The sequence below is a fragment of the Cricetulus griseus genome, chromosome 5 (genome assembly GCF_003668045.3).
Source record: "Cricetulus griseus strain 17A/GY chromosome 5, alternate assembly CriGri-PICRH-1.0, whole genome shotgun sequence".
In the NCBI taxonomy this organism is placed as follows: Eukaryota; Metazoa; Chordata; class Mammalia; order Rodentia; family Cricetidae; genus Cricetulus; species Cricetulus griseus.
Genome location: NC_048598.1, coordinates 179,291,750 through 179,299,745, shown reverse-complemented (window position 1 = coordinate 179,299,745; position 7,996 = coordinate 179,291,750). Strand labels below are relative to the sequence as shown.

Genomic DNA, 7,996 nt, shown 5'->3' with positions numbered 1-7,996 from the left:
GCCCTGACCCATGGCACAGATTCTGACAGGAAGGCTCTCTTGCTGCTCATATAACTAAGACTTGTGCTAGTAGCCCTATGACAGGATGGTGATATTGATGCAAATTAGTGTTTGTCCCCATCATACAGTCTTTCTCCCAGAGGGCTGTTTCCGTCTTACACACAGCCATCCTAACCGGAGTCAGCACTTCATAGCCCGTATACTCCTCTCCAGTCAAGGTTCCTGAGAAGGAAATAGAGCTACAGGGATCCCCACTCAACCCATATTACAAGCACACAGGAAGGACACTGCCCCGACCACAGAGTAGGCCATTCCTTAGCTCCAGAGGAGCAGCTGAGCTCTGTAGTAAGTACACAGTGGTCAGAACTAGAATTATCTAATTCAGCACAGGGTAGAAGATGCCATGATGAATGCAGTAATGGAAATATTTTAATTAAAATTCAATTATATCACTTCTTAGCCTTATGTGTACAGCCCTCCAGAAGAGGAGAGGGGGTTGGACAATTCAAGGTGCTTAGTGTGACTGAGCCTGGCTCCCCTTCCACTTGGCTCCCTCAGAATTATTAAGACTGTTCCAGCTGAGGGTCGGCCGTAACTCCAGTCTGAGGGAAAATCCACCTGAGGTTCCTGAGCTTCCCCAGCAGCCCATCCTGGTGACCACAGAGAATCACTCTTCCCTCATAGACACTTTCTGCATTTGTTCAGGGAGGACTAGGCGACATTTTTTTTTAAGAATGTTCGTCGAAACAGAAGTCATAATTTTTAGAGGCGCTGATAAATTCCTGAGTTTATAATTATAAAAGGATCCCCAAGAAAACCAGCAGATGGAGAGGACACCCTAATAAAACAGGAAAAAATAATCAATGATGTCTAAACCTGGGCTTTATGGATGCTGAGCGCCCCCTGCTGGTCATGGGAACCCGGCAGGGCGGTTTTTGTCTGGGCTCACACTGGAGACTCCTCACTGTGTATCTTGTACAGTAATAAGTGGCCGTGTCCTCAGTTCTCAGGTTGTTCATTTGCAGGTAGACCATGCTTTGGGAATCATCTCTGGAGATGGTAAATCTGCCTTTCACCGAATTCGAGTAATAGGTTGCATAATTATAACTTTTAGTGCCTATTCTAGCAACCAATTCCAGCCCCTTCCCTGGAGCCTGGTGGACACAGTTCATCCAGTAGTCAGTGAAGGTGAATCCAGAGGCCGCACAGGAGAGTTTCAGTGACCCTGCAGGCTTCACCAATCCTCCACCAGACTCAACCAGCTTCACCTCACAGTGGACACCTGCAAACAGAGAGGATCCTGATGAAGAAACTGCGGGTTTTCCAAAAGTTCTTAACTGTCTCTCTCACTCATGTCTCCTCACACACTCAGTATACCGTGTTATCTACCTTTTAAAAGAGCAACAAAGAAAACCCAGTGCAGCCCCAACCCCATGTTGATTGTCGTGTTTTCAGTGCTGCTCACTGAATGGGAAGACAGTGCTAGAGTCCTCTGCCTGACCTTCAGGGTGAGGGCAAGGATGGTTTTTATGAGCAGAGAGAGGCTGTATTTGCATATCTTCCTGATATATATTATTCTCTGGTGTGTGAGAGCCTTAGAGGCAGCAGGTAATGGTGCAAATTCCTGAGAGAAAATGTACCAGTGAGGACAATGATTTAATTAAAATATTTTTCATGATTTGTTTATAAAAAGGTTCAACATCCTTAACTTATTTTTTCTTTTATACACGAACTCTTCACAGCTTATTTTATCAGCTATTATACAGTAAGTTCATAGAAGTTTAAAAATTAAACATTACAATTTGAATCTCCATCACCAGGGACACATCCAAGAACCAGTTCTTCCTGCAGATGAACTCTGTGACCACTGAGGACACAGCCACATATTACTGTGCAAGACACACAGTGAGAGACTTAAGCATGAGCCCAGACAAAAAAAAAATCCCTCCCTGCAGAGGAGCTCTGGCCCAGCAGGTCACTGAACACTAACCAAGCCCAGGAACTCCAAGACTTTAGAGCTGGAAAGAAAAACACCTATGACTTTTTTCCTATGACTTTGCTTTCACCCTCCTAAACACAGAGAAGACAGGGTGTCTTTCTCTCTCTGATTCTGAAATTCTGTGTTTCTCTTAAGTTACATTTGTTTGCCTCTAACTGTCTCTCAAGACAGTGTGCATAGTAATATTTGTTGTCATTTTTGTTGTGGTTGTAGCATTCAGCAGCTGAGCCATTCCTATGATCTTAGGAATATATTTAGAAAATATATGTCTCATTTTGAAAGTCAGTTGACCTTGGTATTGCAGTAGTTGACCCTTTAAAAGGTTAAATCTTCTCTCGATTCCCGATTCCCTCCATCCTCAGATATAACTTCATGCAGTAGCACTTCCTAGATCCTTGACAGAAAGTAGTTGCTCTCTGCCTAAGGAATGTGCCACAGACAGAATGGAATCCACACATAACTGCAGCTGTTAATACAGGCTGTAAGGTGAGGCAGGGATTTCCTGAGGTCAAGTGTTCATGGGTGAGGTACAAAGAGTGGTGTCATGATTGTTACTCCCAAGAAAATTTTGATTTTCATACAAAATGCACCTTGGTGAGGATATGAATTTTGGCCATCCCAGTTATAAAAAACATCAGAAGCTCGGACATTTCCCAAAAGCTCCTTCCTCATCTGCCTGGGTGGTTGACAGTTCAGAGAGTAAATAGAGACTCACACAGCTCGCGGCTCTGAAGAGCAGGAAGGTGGAGCCATGCCCTAAGGGAAACCTTCTTTTATTTCCTTGCTTCTCTTCCTGTCATTTGGATTCTACTTCAACTTCTTCACAGGAAGGACCTGGGCTTCCTGTGGATCAGTTCCCACCTCTCCCTTCTCAGTCTGGCTCTCAAATATCTCTCACTGTGGGAGTCGCTGCCCCTTAAGCTCCTGCATCTTCACAGTTCTGGCATCTGCTCCTCTATTGCCAGGAGTCTTAGCAGGGGTCTCCTTGCAGATTCTTGGGAATTAGCCCAGCGCCAGGTTTCTCCCTAAACGCATAGTGACTCTCTCTATTAAGAAACCACCTTTCATTGCTCTTCCATGCATCCCCACCCAGCCCAACCAGCCTGCTCCCTCACGTTCTCACCCTCCTCCCTTCTCCCTAACACCCTCCCCATCCACAGTTTTGCCAAAAGATCTCATCTAATTTACCTTCAGGAATATTTTCTTGATCCCAACCTTGTTTGCCTGCTCCCAGAAATGAGAAATAATGCGGATCATGTTGTCCAGACGTTGCTCTGTGAAAAGGAAGATGACCTCCTTACCTTTGTTCATAGACCACGGGAAACCTTAGTTTAATGTCCACTCTGCACTATTGAGTCTGAGGTATGGGTGTTATTAGAAAATCCTTACAGGTGAGGACAGTCTGTAGGATTTGGACAGAATTTTAGGGTGCCCATCCACTTCTTCATCCCAGGAAATCCCATATCTGATTCCTTGATTTTATGAATGACTTTTAGTCTATGGGTTTCCGTGGTGGGGACAGTTCTCATCAATGGAGAAGCAGCTGTCCAGTGCAGGTTCTGAGGGACTTCAACCACTCTGCATTCTCTGCCACCTTGTGTGTGATTCTATGAAGGTTTGGAGGACATTTACTGCAGAATTCTATCTCATGTTTGGTTTTTTCAAAGTTTCCTATGTTCAGAGAAAATTAGACAAAACTATCACAGAATGCAATGTAAGGCTTGTTAACTGAAGGGTTGGTATGAGACCACTCAGCCTGCTGATTTAATTTTATTATGTGAGTTGGGCTCTCTGTTTCATGGTGTTTACTTGGGTTAGGTATCCATTCCCATGACACTGTGGGAAGAGAGCACAAATCACAGGTCAGGTCATTCTGATCACATGACTTTCAATTTTCTTCTATGTCTGATTCTCCTCTGTCACATTTAAAGATATTAACCATGAGTGTGAACACTTGAGTATTTACTTCATATGGTGTTTTTAATCCTATCACCATTTGATTTACTTTCTCACACAGAAGAGTCCATCTCTGGGAGGCAGTAAACACGGACAGCAATGTTCTTATATACACTCAGCCTCACACACTTGACACCAGGAAATCCCCGGCTGTGCATTGCATGGTGGGTAATGCAGCTGCAGGGGTGTGGATCCCTTTATCACACTGTGTCATTCCCTAGGCAGCTCAGCAACCACTATAATTGAGCAGGATAGGATGTCATGGAGAGTAGAGTGTGTGAACAATCAAAAGTGGAATCAGATTTCTCTGTGAAAACAAATTCCATGTGAGATCAGCTGTGTTCCAAAAAGTTGTTTTCATCAACACATATTCCTAAACACAGAGACATATCTCAGCCTCTAAAGACTTCATCCACATTCAAAGTGACAAGAAATATCACTGTACACCCTGTCTTGAGACTCACAATTGAGACACAAACAAATGTGACTTTATATAAACACAGCATTTCAGCATCAGAGAGAAAATATCCCCTGTCTTCTCTTGCTTAGGGAGTGGGAAGCAAAAGCAGAGAAAACCAGGGAATTTTCTTTCCCTGCTCTGAGTTCCTGGGCTTCCTTAGGGCTCATCTCCCCCTGCTGGCCCAGAGCTCCTCTGCAGGGAGGTTTTTGTCTGGGCTCATGCTGAAGTCCCCTCACTGTGTCTCTTGCACAGTAATATGTGGCTGTGTCCTCAGTGGTCACAGAGTTCAGCTGCAGGAAGAACTGGTTCTTGGCTGTGTCTCTGGTGATGGAGATGCGGCTCTTGAGGGATGGGTTGTAGTCGGTGCCACCACTATAACCTATGGCCACCATCCACTCCAGCTTCTTCCCTGGGAGCTGCCTGATCCAACTCCAGTCATAACTGGTGATGGATTCACCAGTGACAGAGCAAGTGAGGGACAGCGACTTTGAGGGCTTCACCAGGCCAGGTCCTGACTCCTGAAGCTGGATCTGGGACAGGACACCTGCAGACAGGAAGAGTCAATTCTGTCAATCACATGTTGTCACATCCCCTCATGGACACATGTATGAAATGGACTCACCAGGAAGGGCTGTCACCAGATACAGAAGACCCAACATTGTCATCTTCTAGGCTACACCCCCTTTTTTCAGAGGTCAGCCTCCTGTGAAAGAGATGTGAGCTCCCACAGCCCAGGAGGGGATTTAACTTAGAGCTAGAAGATGCATTTGCATTTTGAGGGTTTATCTTTTCCTTATAAAAGAGGAGGGTGGATAACACTCCATTTCCTCATTGCAACACAGCCAGCACTGTTTCTGACTTCCTACAGAGTGAGTCTGGAATAGAGAGCATGGGGACTCCAGGGATCACAGTAAACACATATTGGCATGACCCCACCTCCACTGCCTAGGCCAAGTCCCCAGCAAATTCTTCTGCTCCTGCTTTGCGCTTTTCCATTCATTTATTTCTTAACATATTATAATTATTTTTCTTTAATTAATTAATTATGAATTATTTTTTGTATTCCAATCCCAGTTCCCACTCCCTCCTCTCCTCTGGTTCCTCCCACTCCCCCACCTCCCATCTGCTTTTGAGAGCGTAAGGCCATCCCTAGGAATCTACTAATTATTCAAAATCCTTAATTCATTTTTTTCTTTTTATACATGAACTCTTTACAGATACATGCTTCTCTTTCCAGATATTCTACCATAATTTCCTCAGGAAAATGAGAATGAGTCTATCACAAGATCCAGCAATTTGACTCTTAGATGTATACCCCAAAGAAGCACATTCCTACAACAAGGACATCTGTTCAACCATGTTCAACAGCATTATTTGTAATAGCCAGAACATGAAAATATTTTTGTTTTTCCAGAATATTTATTTGGAATTTCTGAGCCAATTCATAATTTAGTTGTTTAAGAGCTATACCAAAAAAGGTCCCAGTCTCATGTAATCCAGATATAGTTGTACTATAATGCGTAATCACAATTTTCACTTTTTTTGTTTTATTAATAAAGAAACATGTCAATAGAGGTGGTCACTGGAGAAGATTTTGTCAAGGTGTGGTAAACAATCAGGCATCCTAAATTAGCATCACTTCATGCACAGTTGTGATTTTGAGAATTTGGAAGACTATGTCAACTGACAGACACTCAGATTCTTGTTTCTGAGCTAGTCTCCAGGCTGGTCCTCTGTGTCATCTCAGCTTCCTGCTCCTCCAGGTTTTCTGACACACTCAGGATGTGGTTGCAACACTGTGTCTCTTGCACAGTAATAGACAGCAGAGTCCTCAGATGTCAGGCTGCTGAGCTCCATGTAGGCTGTGCTGGAGGATGTGTCTGCAGTCAGTGTGGCCTTGTCCTGGAACTTCTGATTGTATCTAGTTTCACCATCTGCTGGATCAATCCATCCAATCTACTCCAGACCCTGTCCAGGCTTCTGCTTCACAGAGTGCATAAAATGATCAGTGAAGGTGTAGCCTGAAGCCTTGCAGGACATCTTCACTAAGGATCCAGGCTTCCTCAACTCAGCCCCAGACTGCTGCAGCTGGACCTGGGAGTGGACACCTGTGGAGAGAAAGGCAGAGTGAACTTCACTGTCACCTGAGTGCATGACCTCTCCTCAAGTCGGGAACTTGGTGCCCCTTACCTGTAGATGCTGTCACCAGGAAGAGGATGATCCAGCTCCATCCCATGGTGAGGACCTGTGAGCTCAGTGACTGTGGAGAGGACACTGGTCATATGCTGGTCATGGTATGGACATCCCTGTATTTACCACCATGGACTCACATCATTTGCATATTCATGAGGCAGTTTTTTTTTAAGATAGGCAACTAGTTTAGTTGGAGAAGACAGGGTAGGGGATAACTAGCTTAAACAGCAAGATGCTGATTCCCAAATCCTCAACATGTTGCATGAAGTAGCCATTCCTGAGACCTGTGCAGACCCTGTGGAAACATCAAGGCCTAATCTCTCAATTTACAAATAGAATCCCAACCTGAGATACTTATCCTCTTGAAAAAAAATGTTTCTCAGGTGGGGGTAATAATTGTGTCTGGAAATTTCAAAAATTCTGAAATCAGGAGAACTTGTGATCTTCTTTCATATACAAAAAATTAATATTTGCTTTTCCAGGAGGTTGCAGCTGTGAATTTATTTTGTGTGTGTGTGTGTGTGTGTGTGTGTGTGTGTTTCCTTTTCTTTTTGTCTGTTTGCTTCAATAGAGATAAAAATCATTGCATGATGAGTGGTATGGAGTTGAAAAAGTTCAGAAAGGAATAGAGCAGTAAATCTATTATTTGAAACAATTATATGAAAAAATTTACTATCAAAAAATCAATAAATCATAATACACCAAATAAGAAAACAACAAATTATGCCATATTTAGCAAAACATATTTAACTGTGTCTTAAAATTCAAGACTTCACATATCAACTGCAATAGATGTTGTTCAGAAAACAGACTTTTAAAAGGATTCCTCAGAGACTATGATGTCACCTCCTCTCTTCAACTCATTTTTGTCCTGATGATTTTTTGCTCCATTGTGACCTCTGTTGGTCCTGAGCGTACATGCATGTTGGTATGTCTTGGCTTAGACTCAAGTTTCACTGTGTAGCTTGAGCACTAACACATCCATGCTACCAAAATATACACAGAGCTCAGCTGCAGAGAAAACTTGCACTTGTTTTCCTGGAGATCCTGCACACATGTCCCTGAGATTGGTTTTCAGTTGGGCCTCTATTATCACTAACATTCCTCACAATGCCATGGTCTTTCCTGGGGGCAGATGGATCCACATCCAGCACTACCCACTGGTACTACAGAGTCACTCCAAAGAATTACAGCATGTTAAATCACTGCTCCTAGGAAAAATAAACATCTTATTCATGGTAGACCTGATGAGGAATGCCTTTCTGTATTCTGTGAATATATGTTTCTCTTATTGGTCAATGAATAAAGCTGTTTCAGCCAATAGACCGGCATGATTTAACCAGGCGAGAAATCCAAAAAGGGATAAAGAAACGTGCAGGGAGACACTG

At 43.4% G+C, this 7,996-nt stretch overlaps 1 pseudogene; it reads right to left on the bottom strand.

Moving 5' to 3' along the window:
- Positions 1–5,103: 5,103 nt before the first annotated feature.
- On the bottom strand, positions 5,104–6,657 carry LOC118239007 (annotated as a pseudogene).
- Positions 6,658–7,996: the final 1,339 nt, after the last annotated feature.